General features: G+C 47.8%; 2 non-coding genes across 2 annotated transcripts; both read right to left on the bottom strand.

Moving 5' to 3' along the window:
- Positions 1-586: 586 nt before the first annotated feature.
- On the bottom strand, positions 587-705 carry LOC137500639 (5S ribosomal RNA). Its single transcript, XR_011018147.1, has one exon. It is a non-coding gene; the product is annotated as a 5S ribosomal RNA (ribosomal RNA).
- Positions 706-12,090: 11,385 nt separating this feature from the next.
- Positions 12,091-12,209, bottom strand: LOC137500638 (5S ribosomal RNA). Its single transcript, XR_011018146.1, has one exon. It is a non-coding gene; the product is annotated as a 5S ribosomal RNA (ribosomal RNA).
- Between the last annotated feature and the right edge of the window lie 4,586 nt (positions 12,210-16,795).

The following is a 16,795-nucleotide window of genomic DNA, read 5'->3' as shown; positions in this document are numbered from 1 at the left end:
TTAATAATCTTAATATTGGGAGAAATAGGACGTAGAATGATGTTATGTGCCATAAGAGGCCTGCAGGATAAGCTACACTAACCTAAAAGAATAAGAACAGCAAGTTTAGACATAGGGACGTACGATAGGAGGTACGAAAGTTAAAATCCTGGCACGAGTAATTGGAAGCGGTGCTAGGCTCAGCAAGGGTCCCCTAGGTCGACACACACACACACACACACACACACACACACACACACACACACACACACACACACACACAGAGAGAGAGAGAGAGAGAGAGAGAGAGACACGAATAATAATAATAATAATAATAATAATAATAATAATAATAATAATAATAATAATAATAATAATAATAATAATGATGTCGCCGCCGCCAGGTTAGGCCGGTCACCTAGGAGGAAATGCAATACTACGCTAAGCTTCGTTCCTGTATAGCCACACGGGGTCGAAGAGCAGCAAAAGGTCTAGCTAGTTTCAGACGTAACAAAAAACGTGATTTAAGCAATTTCTGCTGGCCTGAGGCAAAAGTTGAAAGTAAGTTGTCGTACTGGGACTGGGAAACTTGGTAAAAAGGGAATTGAGCCAACGGCACGTGGTGTTCCCAAGCGGTCACCCATCCAAGTACTGACCACGCCCAATGTTGCTTAACTGCGGTGATCGGACGAGAACCGGTGTATTCAACATGGTATGGCCGTTGGCGAGAGAACGGAGCTTGAAACGTCCATACGAACCGCAAAGCGAGTTTCCTGGAGGTCTTTGTGGCGCGGGGGCGTTGGCAATGGTGCAGGGGTGTGCTCGGAGGTCGCCGTCGCGGAGCGGGCGCGGGTGGTTGTCGCGCTCCGCGGCGAAACGTAACCTAACTCGACTTAACCCCACTTCTCGTAACCTAACCCCAAAAAAACGCGCGCGCTGGCGCGCGCGCGCACACACACACGGGAAGTGTCTAGGGTTGTAATAATAATAATAATAATAATAATAATAATAATAATAATAATAATAATAATAATTACTGAAGGTGGTTGTGAAGGGGCCGGCGCTGTAGCGCAGGGGCAGCGTGCCTGCCTCGTAGCTGGGGGGCCCGGGTTCAATTCCCGGCCAGGCAAAGGAATTTTACCTCGTTCTAATGGCTGCTTTGAGGTCCACTCAGCCTGCTTGCTTAGGGGCTGTAGTGCCATGGGGGTTGGTCTGGTTTTCATTGTAAAGGACAAAGCAGGAGGATTTTTAGCAATAAGGTAATACAGTAGTAGTAGTAGTAGTAGTAGTAGTTCTTCCCTCGTTAGCTTATGATTTGAATGTTTTGCACTGTCTTTCGATGTATATGAAGTAGGACAGATAGATAAAATCAGAGTGGAGTTGATAACAAGGCTAACAGATGCTGCTCTTTTTTTTAAAGGTGTGGTGGCCCTGAAAAGGGCCGTTTGTTAAGAATGCAGCAAGGCAGAAAACCTGGCACCTTACTTGGAGCTGGTGTATTTGGTAACTGCCTTGGTACCCTCACTGACGGCGTGCTTGGCCAGCTCACCGGGCAACAGGAGGCGGACGGCAGTCTGGATCTCCCGACTGGTGATGGTGGAGCGCTTGTTGTAGTGGGCCAGACGGGAAGCCTCAGCGGCGATGCGCTCGAAGATGTCGTTGACAAAGCTGTTCATGATGCTCATCGCCTTGCTGGAGATGCCAGTATCAGGATGTACCTGTTTAAGCACCTTGTAGATGTAGATGGCATAGCTTTCCTTCCTCTTGCGCTTCTTCTTCTTGTCTCCCTTGGAGATGTTCTTCTGGGCCTTGCCGGCTTTCTTGGCTGCCTTTCCGCTTGTCTTGGGTGGCATGGTTGTCTCGGATGTCTCCTAGAAAGTAAATTTTGCGGGCCCCTTGCAATTCTTTTTAAGACCGAGAGGGCTGCATGCGACTAGCCAATGAGCGCAAGCTTACTGCAGCCTTATTGGTTGGCTCGTAACGTTGAGCAACCTTGCAGGCTACAAAACTGGTGCGCAGAGTGATTCGGTATCATTTTCGAAGTAGAGCAGCAGAGCATCATGTCAGGACGAGGAAAGGGAGGAAAAGTTAAGGGCAAGTCCAAGAGTCGCTCCAGCCGTGCAGGCCTGCAGTTCCCTGTCGGCCGTATCCACCGTCTCCTCCGCAAGGGAAACTACGCTGAGCGAGTGGGTGCTGGGGCTCCTGTGTACCTGGCCGCAGTCATGGAATACCTGGCAGCTGAAGTTCTTGAGTTGGCGGGCAATGCAGCCCGTGACAACAAGAAGACCAGGATCATCCCTCGTCACTTACAGTTGGCCATCCGTAACGACGAGGAGTTGAACAAGTTGCTGTCCGGAGTGACCATTGCCCAGGGTGGTGTTCTGCCCAACATCCAGGCAGTGCTCCTGCCTAAGAAGACTGAGAAGAAGGCTTAAGTTCCTGTTCTCGGTCAGGGCGTTGGCTCACCGGAAAAATATAAATAAACGGCCCTTTTCAGGGCCACCAACACCTTAAGATAAGAGCTGTTTGTCTATCATGCTGGTATAGCTATCTTACAGAAGTATGGAAAAATCCTGAAGTGATAGAGCAGTTCAGACAACTCTCCTAATAATAATGATAATAATAACAATAATGAGACACTGCAAATATGAGGGCATCTGTAACATTAGCCAGGAGAGCACAAGAATAGCCTTACCTTTGAGGTTATTTATTTAAGGGGGAAATGAGTGAAGTAGCTCCAGGCCCCTCTTAATATTTAATTTTCAGAAGGGAAGGAAGAAGGAAGTACATTATAGATTTCATTTCATTAATGCTGTATAATTCTGTTCTTGACTGCTGGATACTACCGACCTATGCATGTAAGAACACACACTTAACTAGAGAGGAAAGGATACTTAAAGTAGTATATTTACAATACTTTGTGTATCAGATGTGCACGGCAAGGAAGATAATGTTTGTTTTCTCTTGTTAGCATTAAAATGTAGACATCATAACTGATAATGAGGGCTTTTTTTTCCGTGCAGGTTTCGGGGAGATGACTGTTTTGAGAGGGAGAATAGCGCAAGCTACGTTAGAGGAGTACTGTAAGTGGGACTCTGTGCTCTTTTGAGAGGTAAGTGGTGGCCCTGAAAAGGGCCGTTTTTTAAATACTGCATGCTCACAAACGGGAGCACGCTCGGAGGAGACTTAACCACCGAAACCGTACAGGGTGCGTCCCTGCCTCTTGAGAGCATAGACGACATCCATGGCGGTCACAGTCTTCCTCTTGGCGTGCTCGGTGTAGGTGACGGCATCCCGGATAACGTTCTCCAGGAATACCTTGAGCACGCCACGGGTCTCCTCGTAGATAAGTCCCGAAATACGCTTGACTCCACCTCTGCGAGCGAGACGTCTGATGGCAGGCTTAGTGATGCCCTGGATGTTGTCTCGGAGCACCTTCCTGTGACGCTTGGCGCCTCCTTTGCCGAGTCCCTTGCCTCCCTTGCCTCGTCCGGTCATGATAGATCAGTAGAGCTGCGAGTTCAGAGCTAGAATGCGGCTGGCACTCGCGGTCTCTATAGAGCAAGACCACGTGACCCCCCGAAGGGGGGTCGCGTGGTTGTGTTATGAATCATTTGTGGGACCGCCGACCTTTCTGGGTCCTTTGTCCCATGCCAACTGGTTGGTGAATTGCTTGGTTCAACTTGCTGTTCTCGTTCTTCCGTTGGTTCTTCTCTGCAGTCGACTATGCCATCTTGTGGCATTGTAATTTCAGCCCTATATTCCAGTATTTCAGGAGGGTAGGGCAGGTTCGATTTTGGGAATTTTATATCAAATTTAGCGACGAAGGGTGGTAGGGCATTAGCTTTGGAGACGATAGAGGTGTGTAGGAGTTTGTAGGCGTGCGACGGATTGGTATATCAGGAGCATACAGTATTTACGGGGAAATGGGTTTGGACTCGGGAGATGATGGCTTTATGTTGCAGTGGTGAGGAGTGAGAGGAGACATTTAAGAAGCTCTATGGCTGGTGCGACGTTGTGTGGTGGTAGGTTGTGATTGGGTGGCAGGGTGGTTTTGAGGTTGAGGAGAGTTGGTGGTTGTTGTTGTTGGTGGCTGGGTGGTTGTGAGTGTCGCAGGTGCTTATTTGCGATGTAGTGGGCTTTTATTGCTTTCTTAAGAAATGGGCATCCAGGGTAGGATGCGGCGTGGTTGCCTTTACAGTTTGCACATTTCGCCTCTTTTCGAGGGACTGGGCAGGTGGTGTGATGGTGGTTTTCACCGCATCTATTACAGCGGATTTCGTTGGTGCATGTTGTGGCGGTATGATGTAGTTGGAGGCAATTGTAGCACATTACTACAAGTGAAGGCTTGGAGCGGGGTGCGGCTCTGCTGCAGGTGCTGGTGGCAGAAATGGTAGTGGTGGGAGGGGGTATCTTAGGCTCAGATGAAGTTGTTGCTGCAGGATTTTCGGTACATTCAGTACTTTCTGTGAGAGTCTGGGCAGATGTGGTATTAGAAGGGTAAGTGATTGCTGGGTCGGTTTGAAGGCTGATGTCCACTACTGGTGGAGTCGGGTCAGTTTGAACTGCGCAGGCGCAGAAACTAGGTTCCTCTTCCTGCAATTCGTCTTCTTCTTCTTCTTCTTCTGCTTCTTCGATGTCTGCTTCTTCGTTGTCTTCTTCTTCTGTTTTCGGGACGTCAGATTTGTGGTCAGGATGAGAATCAAGTGGGTGCAGTACCAGCGGCTTGGGGACATCCTTTAGGGAGAGAAGAATGTCTAAGATGAGGTTGAGATGTTCTGGGAATGGGGTAATCATTAGTATTTCGCTGGCAGTCTCTTCTATTGTGACTATATGAGTTTCAATGAGATGCTTGATTGCACCAAGGATTGTAGTGCGATTCTGGGTCACATGTCCAGTGATGAAAAGGGGGATGATAATTATCTTGGTTTCAGGGGGAGGCAGGTTCCGACCTCCCCTCCTAAAGGAGAAAGAGTTTTCAAAATAGCCTTCCTGATCAAACTCCGGATTGTGGGTTGACTGGGGCTCTGGTATGGGCGATAGAGCTGGGGACGGTAGGCTGTAAGAGGGCTGCGAGGCGGGGCTGCGGTTAGGGGTGGAACGGGCGCGGGACGTGCTGCTCCTAGTTTGGTAGTTTCTAGGAGGGTCTGGAACAGGGGTCCAGCTACTCGGTCCACCGGACTTGTTCCTGGATCGTGGCTTGTTAGGCATGGCGGGATTTTTCTTGGCTGGGATTTATTGGTTGAAGGCTGGGAGAGGTAAGGATGAAATACTGGAACGGTCAAACGCAGTAGCGGACCGGGCTGGGTATTCAACTTGTTGTCTGTGTCGTGTCAGGCTAGTTTTTTGTACGTGGATTACGCCACAGGCAAGACACGCGCACAGGACACCAAGCTGTACAGACAAATAAGCTCAGTGGCCACTAAAGCGACCGTTGACTGCAGTTGTCTTCTTGGCTGGGGCGCAGCTAGCGAGCGCTAGTGGCGAGGCTGGCAACTAGGCTGGCTTCTCCTTGGCTGTACGGGCTAGCGAGTGCTAGCGGCGGTGAGCTCCTCTTGACGGGCTGCAAGCTGGATGTCTGGGTATCCAGTACCAGGCGTCGGGGTTAGTCTCTCCGAAGTGCACTCGAGCGTGGCTGCACGGCGAAGGGCGCGACCCCTCGCTTTTGTTGAAAGTGCCTGGCCCCGGTGACGTCAGCACCGCCCGGCCAATGGGAGTGCAGCTGCTACCGAGGGTGGGGGAAGCGAAGCAATAAAACAGCCGGGCAGCAAGCCCCCGCACCATTCTTCCTGGGACGAGTCGACAGTGAGCACGTGATGGCCCGTACTAAGCAGACTGCACGTAAATCTACCGGAGGCAAGGCCCCGCGCAAGCAACTGGCCACCAAGGCTGCCCGTAAGAGCGCGCCTGCCACCGGAGGAGTGAAGAAGCCTCATCGTTACAGGCCCGGCACCGTGGCCCTGCGTGAGATCAGGCGCTACCAGAAGAGCACTGAGCTTCTGATCCGCAAGCTGCCCTTCCAGCGGCTGGTGAGAGAGATAGCTCAGGACTTCAAGACCGACCTGCGCTTCCAGAGCTCGGCTGTCATGGCCTTGCAGGAGGCCAGTGAGGCCTACCTGGTGGGTCTTTTTGAAGACACCAACTTGTGTGCCATCCACGCCAAGCGTGTCACCATCATGCCTAAGGACATCCAGCTCGCCCGCCGCATCCGTGGCGAACGTGCCTAAGTCCGGTGCTTGTCTTATGGCTGGAGCTTTACCAAACGGCCCTTTTCAGGGCCACCAAAATTTCCTAGAAGAGTAGTTATTGTCTCTCTGGTCTAGGATAGAAGGAAAACGAAAAGAAAAAAAAAAAGCTAGTGGTTCCTCTAGGTTCAAGGAAAAATCTAAGAGTAACAGAAAATAATAATAATAATAATAATAATAATAATAATAATAATAATAATAATAATAATCTTGAGTACTGAGTACAATAATTCATTAATTAATATCTAGGAGGTGATAGTTATAATAATAATAATAATAATAATAATAATAATAATAATAATAATAATAACAACAACAACAGCAACAGCAAAAGTGCAGTAAGTAAGGATAAAGAAAAATGTAGTCAAGTACAATAATAATGAAATTCGAAGAGTGAGTCGCCCCGCAATGAGACAAACTAGCCTGTTTAGGAGGCAGAGATAGGAGAGGCCAGGGTTCCAGCCTTGGACAGTGACTGACATAATATGCTCTCTTGGGGAATAAAATTGATGGCCCTGATAAGGGCCGTTTTTCCTCTGCTCTTACGAGAGCAAGAGGTGCGTGTAGAAGGAAGCAAGAACACGAAATGTCCTCACTTCCTTTTTGCTGGAGCCTTTTTAGGCGAGGCCTTGGGCTTAGCGGCCTTTTTAGGCTTAGGTGCCTTAGGCTTCTTAGTGGGCACCTTGGCGGCCTTCTTAGCCTTGGAAGGAGCCTTCTGCTTGGGTTTGGGAGCAGGAGCGGCCTTCTTCTTCTCAGCAGGCTTTTTGGAAATGGCTTTCTTGGCTGCAGCCTTGGCTCCACCAGCCTTCTTCGCCTTGGGGATGCGCTTCTCCTTGGGGGCAGCGGACCGCTTGACAGGGGCTGCGCTGGCCTTCTCCGGCTTGGCAGCCGAAGCGAGCTTGAAGGAACCTGAAGCTCCCTTCCCCTTGGTCTGGACCAGCTCTCCGGAAGCCACGGCAGATTTCAGGTACTTCTTGATGAAAGGGGCCAGCTTCTCAGAGTCCACCTTGTAGTTGGCAGAGATGTACTTCTTGATAGCCTGCAGAGAAGATCCACCTCGTTCCTTTAGGCTCTTGATGGCACTGCCCACCATCTCGGAGGTTTTCGGATGGGCAGGCTTGGTGCGAGGTTTCTTCGATGCAGAAGCCTTGCTCTTCTTGGGCGACGCCTGGGCCGGAGCCGAGGCGGGTGCAGATGCTGCCGATGCTGTTGCTGTGTCAGCCATGGTCACGATCAGAATGTGTTCGCGCTCTCCCCTGGTTATCTGAGTGTATCAGGCTACTCGGACCGCGCAGGAAACAGCAGTGGCTGGCTGTCGGGTGGGTTGCGCGGCGACAAGTTGGGGACGTGCTTCCTAGCTCCTTTCTCGTGCTCCCTGCGTCTTTAAGGGGTGGGTTACAATCAGGGTTCGGTTAGGAAGGGATAGTCAAAGGTTTGACGCTGCTCCTCAGGTGGCAGAAGTACTCGTCACCTTGCTTCGGGCGTCCTGATGGAGGTGCGTTCGATGGGCAGCATTTCACCAGCCGCCTCTCCATGCCGACGTTTAGGGGCGGCCGTCGTCGTCGCGACGCCCCCGGGAGTGACCCCCTCTTACCTGAAGGAAGCCCAATCCTTCCTCTAGCAATGGAGCTGAACGGCCATCCTCAGGCTCTAACCCCTTCCGAGTGAGAGCAAAGGCAAGTCAGCCTTTAGGTAGTTTTCCACAGAGTGAAGCAGACCTGCTGTAATCTGCCTCTTGTAGCTTTGCTTGAAAGGACCTACAGGATAAAGGACATAAGTTAGAAGCTAGCCTCCATGACTCGTTCGACTCCTGCTTTCCTGCAGGTAGCGCCAATCTCGTAAAGTCCTAGCCTTTAGGCCTCTATTTATAAGGCTCTCAACTCTGTACAGTCTCTCACATCCAGCAGCTTTCAGCCCCTGTCGGGGGTCGAAAGCTCAGGTTGGGAAAAGGGACAGCCTGCCCAAGGGAACCTCTAGATGTTTCTTAGGGCATAATTAAATTTCCAGTTCGCTACAGAGCCTGTACCGCCTCAGGAGAGGCTTCACCCCTCGCCTGCTGGATGGAGGCATTGTGAGTCGTATCTTACTGCCTCCAGTGGGCTGCGAAGGCAGGATTGAGAACACCGTGACGGAGGAAGGGGCAGTCAGTCCAGACTCTTCAAAGAACAGATTTCCTGTACCAGGAGATGATAAGTCTGTCAGTTTGATAGACCTGGCAACATCCCTTACCTTCGGTCAAATTTCTTTAGGATGAGAGACCCTTTGAGACAGCAACTCAGCAGATTTATTGGATGGATGGAAGGAAGGAAGGAAGGAAGGAAAGAAGGAAGGAAGGAAGGAAGGAAGGAAGGAAGGAAGGAAGGAAGGACCATGGTTTCCCAACAAACTTCTCTGCAAGACATTGCCACAACTTACAAGGAAAAAATGTAAAGGTTTGAGGTGCTGCAACACTCATACAGCTAACATCTCACTTAAATGGTCCTGAAAGAAAGAAAGAAAGAAAGAAAGAAAGAAAGAAAGAAAGAAAGAAAGAAAGGAAAATAATAATAATAATAATAATAATAATAATAATAATAATAATAATAATAATAATAATAATAATAATAATAATAATAAGAAGAAGAAGAAGAAGAAGAAGAAGAAGAAGAAGAAGTTGTGTTTAATGACCCTTCAATAGGAGTTTATTTTTTGAGAGAAGCTCTTGTTTTTACCTTGAATATGTATACTCTGAACGAGGTGAAGCAGAATTTGAAGCCAACTGATCGCGCCGAGACTCGATCTTGCTACCCACCTTCATCATACAGAGTAGCGTATGATGATGATGATGATGATGATGATGATGATGATGATGATGATGGTAGTAATAACTGTATCCAAAATTCAGGTAACATCAGTTTTTACTCGCAAAATGGTTTCATGATTTCTTTGGCTAAGAGAACCATGCGGTAACCCTAACCTCGAAAATGAATTGTCGCTCTCGATTTATAAGATGCCCTTTCTTTCTTCGGCCTAGTCGCTATCTAGTCGGCAGTCGTTTGAAATCGTGCAGGTTTCTGCATGGTTCGACGTGCGTATCCTACTAGCAGTTGAAGTCAGCGTGAAATTAAGTACAGTACAGTAACTATGTGTAAGATCTCCTTCACTTGGTGAGACAAGTTGTAGGGCCAAATAAAGGTACAGAGAGCAGAGAGAGCATAACATAACATAGAGCTAAATATGCACTGTACTTGGGTTGATGGTGTATTATACTGAACGCCCTCTTCCCCCCCCCCCCCCTGCCATTACATCTTTACTGAATGATTCTGCACAACGTTCCCTGCTGTTAATATTAATCCCCTACTGGGTTTTAGCTTAACGGTATCACTCGGTAATCATCATCATCATGACAGCCTCTGTCCTTCATGCTAAAAATCAGCTGCAGAGAAAAGGACCCTTTGTGTTCTTGCCATTATTATTATTATTATTATTATTATTATTATTATTATTATCATTATCATTTACCTCAGCGAATGAAAGCCCATGTATGAACATTTTTTTGTACATAAGCAACGATCAGCTGTTTTACCGACACCTTGTAATCTAAGAAAGAAAGAAAGAAAGAAAGAAAGAAAGAAAGAAAGAAAGTAAGTATAGGGGTACCTAACCACTCCTGAAAACTACTTTCATTGAAGGTTGTACTAGGCCAAACTCTAGAGACCTCTTACTAAATGGTACCATACTACAGGGCAGGTGTAAAAAATAGTTAATGAAACCGTATAATGAAAGGTACAGACTTAAGAGCAAGTGGCGTACTGGCTTATTATCCCTCCCTTCCAGGACCCTTCTTGCAACCACTAACCACCACCTACACCCCTGCCCAAGCAGTATTCGAGCATCGGGCTGGGTGATGTGGTCGCCTTAGAAGTTTGTGCTAGACAATACCCCAAAGAAAGCAGTTGGTTTAAGACAGGCAATAAAGTTTTAAGTTTTACTCCTCTTCCCTCAAATATGAAGAGAGGTACACCATAATGAGGGGTACTAAGCCATTTAAATTCATGACAGAGACCTGATGATTCTTAGCCCTGCTGATCTAGGGTGACACTTGATATAACCAGGCCAGACCCAGTACCTGAATATTTTTAGGTTATCCAAGCCAAACCTGGGTTATATATTGCCCAAAATATGTAGCATCTACCCTGTAATTAGAAGATGCAGCTGTGACTTCACGACTGGTGATGATATAACGGTGCACAATTGAGCATGTTAGGTATTAGTAGATCCACGATCAGCCCTAGCCGTGTCTGATGCAGAAATCCTAACCTGACTTGGGAAGAACGGTAACTTATTTCTTTCTTTCTTTCTTTCTTTCTTTCTTTCTTTCTTTCTTTCTTTCTTTCTTTCCTTGAACGCTAGCCTGTAGTAGTAAGGCAAGAGGCAGTGATCAGGTGGTCAGCAAATGGACACATTATTGCTTGAGTTCGAAATTGTCCACTGCCTTAAGTAATAGTCGTATTAGTAGCAGTAATGGTGGTGGTGGTACTACTAGTAAGGTTATGTTCACTATTATCTTACGCCTTTCGTAGATGCCGAGGTGCCGGAAGTTTGTCCCGCAGGAGTTCTTTTTATGCGCCCATATCTACAGACCATCGAAATATCACGCGAGTGAGCCGGTGTCGAACCTGTCAAGTAGGGCTCAGAATGGTCTAATTTTAATTCTAGGACGGTAACAGTAACTATCCGGAGTTCCGATTCGTTCTACTCAATTTATCACTTGCCAAAAGATCGGTCAGCTGACGTACAAACAACAAAAACGAGTGCTTTCCTCCCTTCACCTAACCTAAAACGTCACGACTCTTTGAACTAACCCTTGTCGTCAAAAGGTTACCTTCTCAGTCTTATTTGAAGGGCGTCTCGTCTTTGATAGAAATGAAAGAGTTTTACAAGTTCCTAGGCTTCAAAACTACGTTACATCGCAACACACGCACTTCGAAGATAGCGGGCTGTGTGTAGGCCACTGTACTGCACTGGTGCCCTACCGTTCGTAAGGAAGCCCGGGAGAGACACGAGCGTACTACAAACTTGTAACTTATTGCCGAACCGTGTCGTAATTTGAATAGCTACTTACCTGGAAGAACATAAAAGGAAATTGTTCGACTCTTTGAGGGGCTGCTAAATGCCGCGGTCGGTTGCTAGGACATGGCTTTCATTGTAATCACGACAGTGTCGATGACGTTGCATGGAAACCACCTTCCTCGCGATTTTCAAGGTGGGCGGGGAGTTTGGAAGCCTCGTTCCGCCCTTTAATAATCTTAATATTGGGAGAAATAGGACGTAGAATGATGTTATGTGCCATAAGAGGCCTGCAGGATAAGCTACACTAACCTAAAAGAATAAGAACAGCAAGTTTAGACATAGGGACGTACGATAGGAGGTACGAAAGTTAAAATCCTGGCACGAGTAATTGGAAGCGGTGCTAGGCTCAGCAAGGGTCCCCTAGGTCGACACACACACACACACACACACACACACACACACACACACACACACACACACACACACACAGAGAGAGAGAGAGAGAGAGAGAGAGAGAGAGACACGAATAATAATAATAATAATAATAATAATAATAATAATAATAATAATAATAATAATAATAATAATAATAATGATGTCGCCGCCGCCAGGTTAGGCCGGTCACCTAGGAGGAAATGCAATACTACGCTAAGCTTCGTTCCTGTATAGCCACACGGGGTCGAAGAGCAGCAAAAGGTCTAGCTAGTTTCAGACGTAACAAAAAACGTGATTTAAGCAATTTCTGCTGGCCTGAGGCAAAAGTTGAAAGTAAGTTGTCGTACTGGGACTGGGAAACTTGGTAAAAAGGGAATTGAGCCAACGGCACGTGGTGTTCCCAAGCGGTCACCCATCCAAGTACTGACCACGCCCAATGTTGCTTAACTGCGGTGATCGGACGAGAACCGGTGTATTCAACATGGTATGGCCGTTGGCGAGAGAACGGAGCTTGAAACGTCCATACGAACCGCAAAGCGAGTTTCCTGGAGGTCTTTGTGGCGCGGGGGCGTTGGCAATGGTGCAGGGGTGTGCTCGGAGGTCGCCGTCGCGGAGCGGGCGCGGGTGGTTGTCGCGCTCCGCGGCGAAACGTAACCTAACTCGACTTAACCCCACTTCTCGTAACCTAACCCCAAAAAAACGCGCGCGCTGGCGCGCGCGCGCACACACACACGGGAAGTGTCTAGGGTTGTAATAATAATAATAATAATAATAATAATAATAATAATAATAATAATAATAATAATTACTGAAGGTGGTTGTGAAGGGGCCGGCGCTGTAGCGCAGGGGCAGCGTGCCTGCCTCGTAGCTGGGGGGCCCGGGTTCAATTCCCGGCCAGGCAAAGGAATTTTACCTCGTTCTAATGGCTGCTTTGAGGTCCACTCAGCCTGCTTGCTTAGGGGCTGTAGTGCCATGGGGGTTGGTCTGGTTTTCATTGTAAAGGACAAAGCAGGAGGATTTTTAGCAATAAGGTAATGCAGTAGTAGTAGTAGTAGTAGTAGTAGTTCTTCCCTCGTTAGCTTATGATTTGAATGTTTTGCACTGTCTTTCGATGTATATGAAGTAGGACAGATAGATAAAATCAGAGTGGAGTTGATAACAAGGCTAACAGATGCTGCTCTTTTTTTTAAAGGTGTGGTGGCCCTGAAAAGGGCCGTTTGTTAAGAATGCAGCAAGGCAGAAAACCTGGCACCTTACTTGGAGCTGGTGTATTTGGTAACTGCCTTGGTACCCTCACTGACGGCGTGCTTGGCCAGCTCACCGGGCAACAGGAGGCGGACGGCAGTCTGGATCTCCCGACTGGTGATGGTGGAGCGCTTGTTGTAGTGGGCCAGACGGGAAGCCTCAGCGGCGATGCGCTCGAAGATGTCGTTGACAAAGCTGTTCATGATGCTCATCGCCTTGCTGGAGATGCCAGTATCAGGATGTACCTGTTTAAGCACCTTGTAGATGTAGATGGCATAGCTTTCCTTCCTCTTGCGCTTCTTCTTCTTGTCTCCCTTGGAGATGTTCTTCTGGGCCTTGCCGGCTTTCTTGGCTGCCTTTCCGCTTGTCTTGGGTGGCATGGTTGTCTCGGATGTCTCCTAGAAAGTAAATTTTGCGGTTTTTTTTTTTTTTTTTTGTTGATGGCCAGTGGATGGGAGCCCCGGGGCGAAAAATATGCCCCCCTACTCATCTGTTTCCTGGGAATTGCCGATGAGGCGAAAAGTCACTGTTCTCGCTACACTGGCGGGGGAGAAACAATCTGTCTGATAGGCTGGGAGGCCTATAGTCAGAAAAGAAACCCCCACTTCGCTTTAGTTAACGTGCTCAAAAAGAAAGTTTATATCGGAGCAGTATTGAAATCAGAGTGCTTCTTAAGAAACGGCCCTTGACAGGAGAGTAATTTAGAGTAATTTTAGTGGTAGGACGGTTTCAATTTGGAATAGACCGAAAGGTTGGCCGGTTCGAATTTAAAACAGGTCATAGAGGATCCAAGGGCCACGGTACTTCAGGCGAGTACTAGGCTTCTTGGTCCTCATGACCCGTTTTAACAGTAAAATACCAGGGTCCTCTGATTGGTTCGAGAGGATCCTAGCCCTGGTCATCCTCACTATTTTATTTATCTGAGATCTAAGTGTGGGGATACGAAGCTCGGCCCGTATCCTCTTGTTAGATTTCAGATATGGTGCTCTGGTCATCATTCTAAGTGTCTTGTTCTGGAAAGCTTGTAATTTTGAAAGTGGAGTTTTCGCAATATAGCCCCAGGCCTCACAGCCATACAGCAGGATGGGCCTGATACATGCTAGGTAAATATTTCTCTTGATGGAGGTAGAGATATATTTATTGCCTAGCAGAGGTCTCAGTGCTTTCATCCGTGCCGTGGCACGCTGTCTGGCCTGTTCTATATTGTGGCTCCAGGACAAAGTTCTGTCCATTATTAGGCCGAGATATTTAATTTGGTTCGTCCAAGACACGGGGACGTTATTGATAGTGAGGCGGTCAAGGTTAGGCCGGCGCCGGGTGAAAACAATTGCCTGGGTTTTATCTGCATTTATTTTCACCTTGTTCCGGTGACACCACTCCCAGAAGGAATCGATCCATTGCTGTAATCGTCGGACAGCATAGTCATTTCTCTTCATGCCAGTGTAAATGGCTATGTCATCCGCGTACTGCTGGATCTCTACACCTTCCCGTGTAGGAAGATCGTTCACATATAGGCCGTAGAGAGTGGGGCTCAGCACTCCACCCTGTGGGACTCCTGCTTTGAGTACCCGAGGGGTGGATTGCTCCCCTTCACAGGAAATATAAAATTTCCTGTTAGTCAAATATGACTGAATAATTTTGACAAGGTAGTTAGGGACTTTATATAATTCCAAAAGTTTTACGATTAAATTATCGTGCCAGACAGTGTCAAAAGCTTTCTCTACATCGAAAAATACTGCTGGCACGCTACGGCGCATATTGAACGACCTTGTGACATACTGTGTCAGGCGCAGCACCGCAAGGGGGGCGCTGCGCCTGGACCTGAACCCAAACTGCTCAGGTCGCAGTATGTTGCGGGTGTTTAGGTATCCATTGAGGCGAGAGAGAAGAAGTCTCTCGAAAATCTTAGAGATATGTGATAACAGGGTTATCGGGCGATAATTTTGTGGGAATAATTTATCCTTCCCTGGCTTCGGGAAGACTATCATTTTACCAGTCTTCCAGACGTCAGGGAAGTATCCCAGTTTAATACAGGCCGAAAAGATGGTTGCTAAGAAAATTACTGCCCTGTATGGCAGTGATTTGATTTCCTTGTTCGAAACCCTGTCATCACCGGGAGACTTCTTCTCATTTAAATTTTTAATAACCCTGCGAATCTCGCGAGGCTGGAAGTCAGGTACGTTGAAGTCAGGTGTCCATTGTCTTTCGAAAGCCAAGGCTTTTCTGCGTATCTCACGGGTCCGTCGCTCGTCATCGTCATCGTCATCGTTATCTAAATTGTGAGTTACGCACTGGCTTTCAATAGTGTCCGCGAAAGCCTCAGCTTTATCATAGGGGGAGAACACCAGGCCGTGCCGGCCGTGGATGGCACGCCGGGGTTCCTGGGTTCGAGTCAGACCGCGAGTGACACGCCAAAAGTCACGCTCTGACTCGTGTTCTGAAAGATGTCGGCAGAATTCCTCCCATCTTTCAATCTTACGTTCCAGCAAGCGATTGCGGACTTCACGGGCTAGTTCCAGGTATTCCGCCCGGTCAGCTGGGTCCCGGAATCGTTGCCATCTCTTCCTATATCTGTTTTTAATTTGGATCAAATCCTTAAGGAGATCCGGTGTAGTGTCATCCTCAGAACCAGGGCAGTTCTGAGGACGATTATTATTATTATTATGATTGGATTTAGCTGCTCGAATGATGTATTTCCGGGCATTGCAGACCTTGTTATTAAGGTGCGCAATCGCGCGGTCAACATCATTCTCGCTGGCGATCGAAAAGGTTTTCAGATTTTTATTGACATGCCACGTGAATTTGTGGTAGTCAAGGTTTAGTTTAGAGATAGGAAGAGACGGCTCATCGAGCCTAACCCAGGTAAGATTGAAGATGATTGGTTTGTGGTCGGAATTTAGCTCATCAGGGACTAAAAAATCAATAGCCCTGCTGTAATACTTAGTAACTGCGACATCAAGGACATCAGGTAGGCCACCATTATCCGGATAGAAGGTGGGCTCCGTGGGGGCATATACACTGATGTCAGAATCTGTCATATGTTGCTGGAGTATTCTCCCCCTAGGATTTATAGTCCTGGAGTTCCAGTCGGTGTGCTTGGAATTCAAGTCGCCTCCGATGATAGAGGGCGTATGGCTGGGATTATTAAGCAAAGTATCTAGCTCCGCCGTATGAAGCGGAGCGCTGGGAGGGAGATAGGCCGCAAAAATACGATAGTGATAATTACTGTGTCTAATCTCGATACCGAGAGACTCAATAACTCCGAGAGGGAGGGGGTCTATGACGTGATGAGTAAGCTTAGACTTAATCAGCACGGCCACGCCCCCGCCCTCTCTGTCAACTCTGTCTTTGCGGTATACCGCAAAGTTTTTAATTTTGAAGGGCATATGAGGTTTCAGCCATGTTTCCCCTAGTAGGAGGATATCGATGTTATGCTCAGAGATGAACGACTCGAGTTCGTATCTCTGAGCAGAAACACCCTTGCAATTCCATGCACAGACTCTGAGGTCCATAGTCAAAACATGACAGCCTCATTAGGGTTCTGAAAAGTACTGCATAACAGCACTTAACAGGACTCCAATTTTGTCAATCATGGTTTCACATGTCCTCAGTTTAGTCATGGTGTCCTTAATAATAGGCAGTAATTTTGAGAAATTAATCTGCCTCACGAGATTCAAAATGTCACCCATGCCCGAAAAGTCGGATATGGGAGACGCTTCCGCTGGGGGTGCAGGGTTCGATGCAGGGGTGGGGGCGGCCTGGGCGCCTCCGGCAGCAGCAGCATAAGTAAAGTTAGGGTCTACTGCCCGGGAGGAGGGGAGGGTCCTCCTTTTCTCAGC

This window comes from Anabrus simplex, chromosome 4, assembly GCF_040414725.1.
Source record: "Anabrus simplex isolate iqAnaSimp1 chromosome 4, ASM4041472v1, whole genome shotgun sequence".
Lineage (NCBI taxonomy): Eukaryota > Metazoa > Arthropoda > Insecta > Orthoptera > Tettigoniidae > Anabrus > Anabrus simplex.
This window is presented reverse-complemented; position numbering and strand designations above follow the sequence as displayed.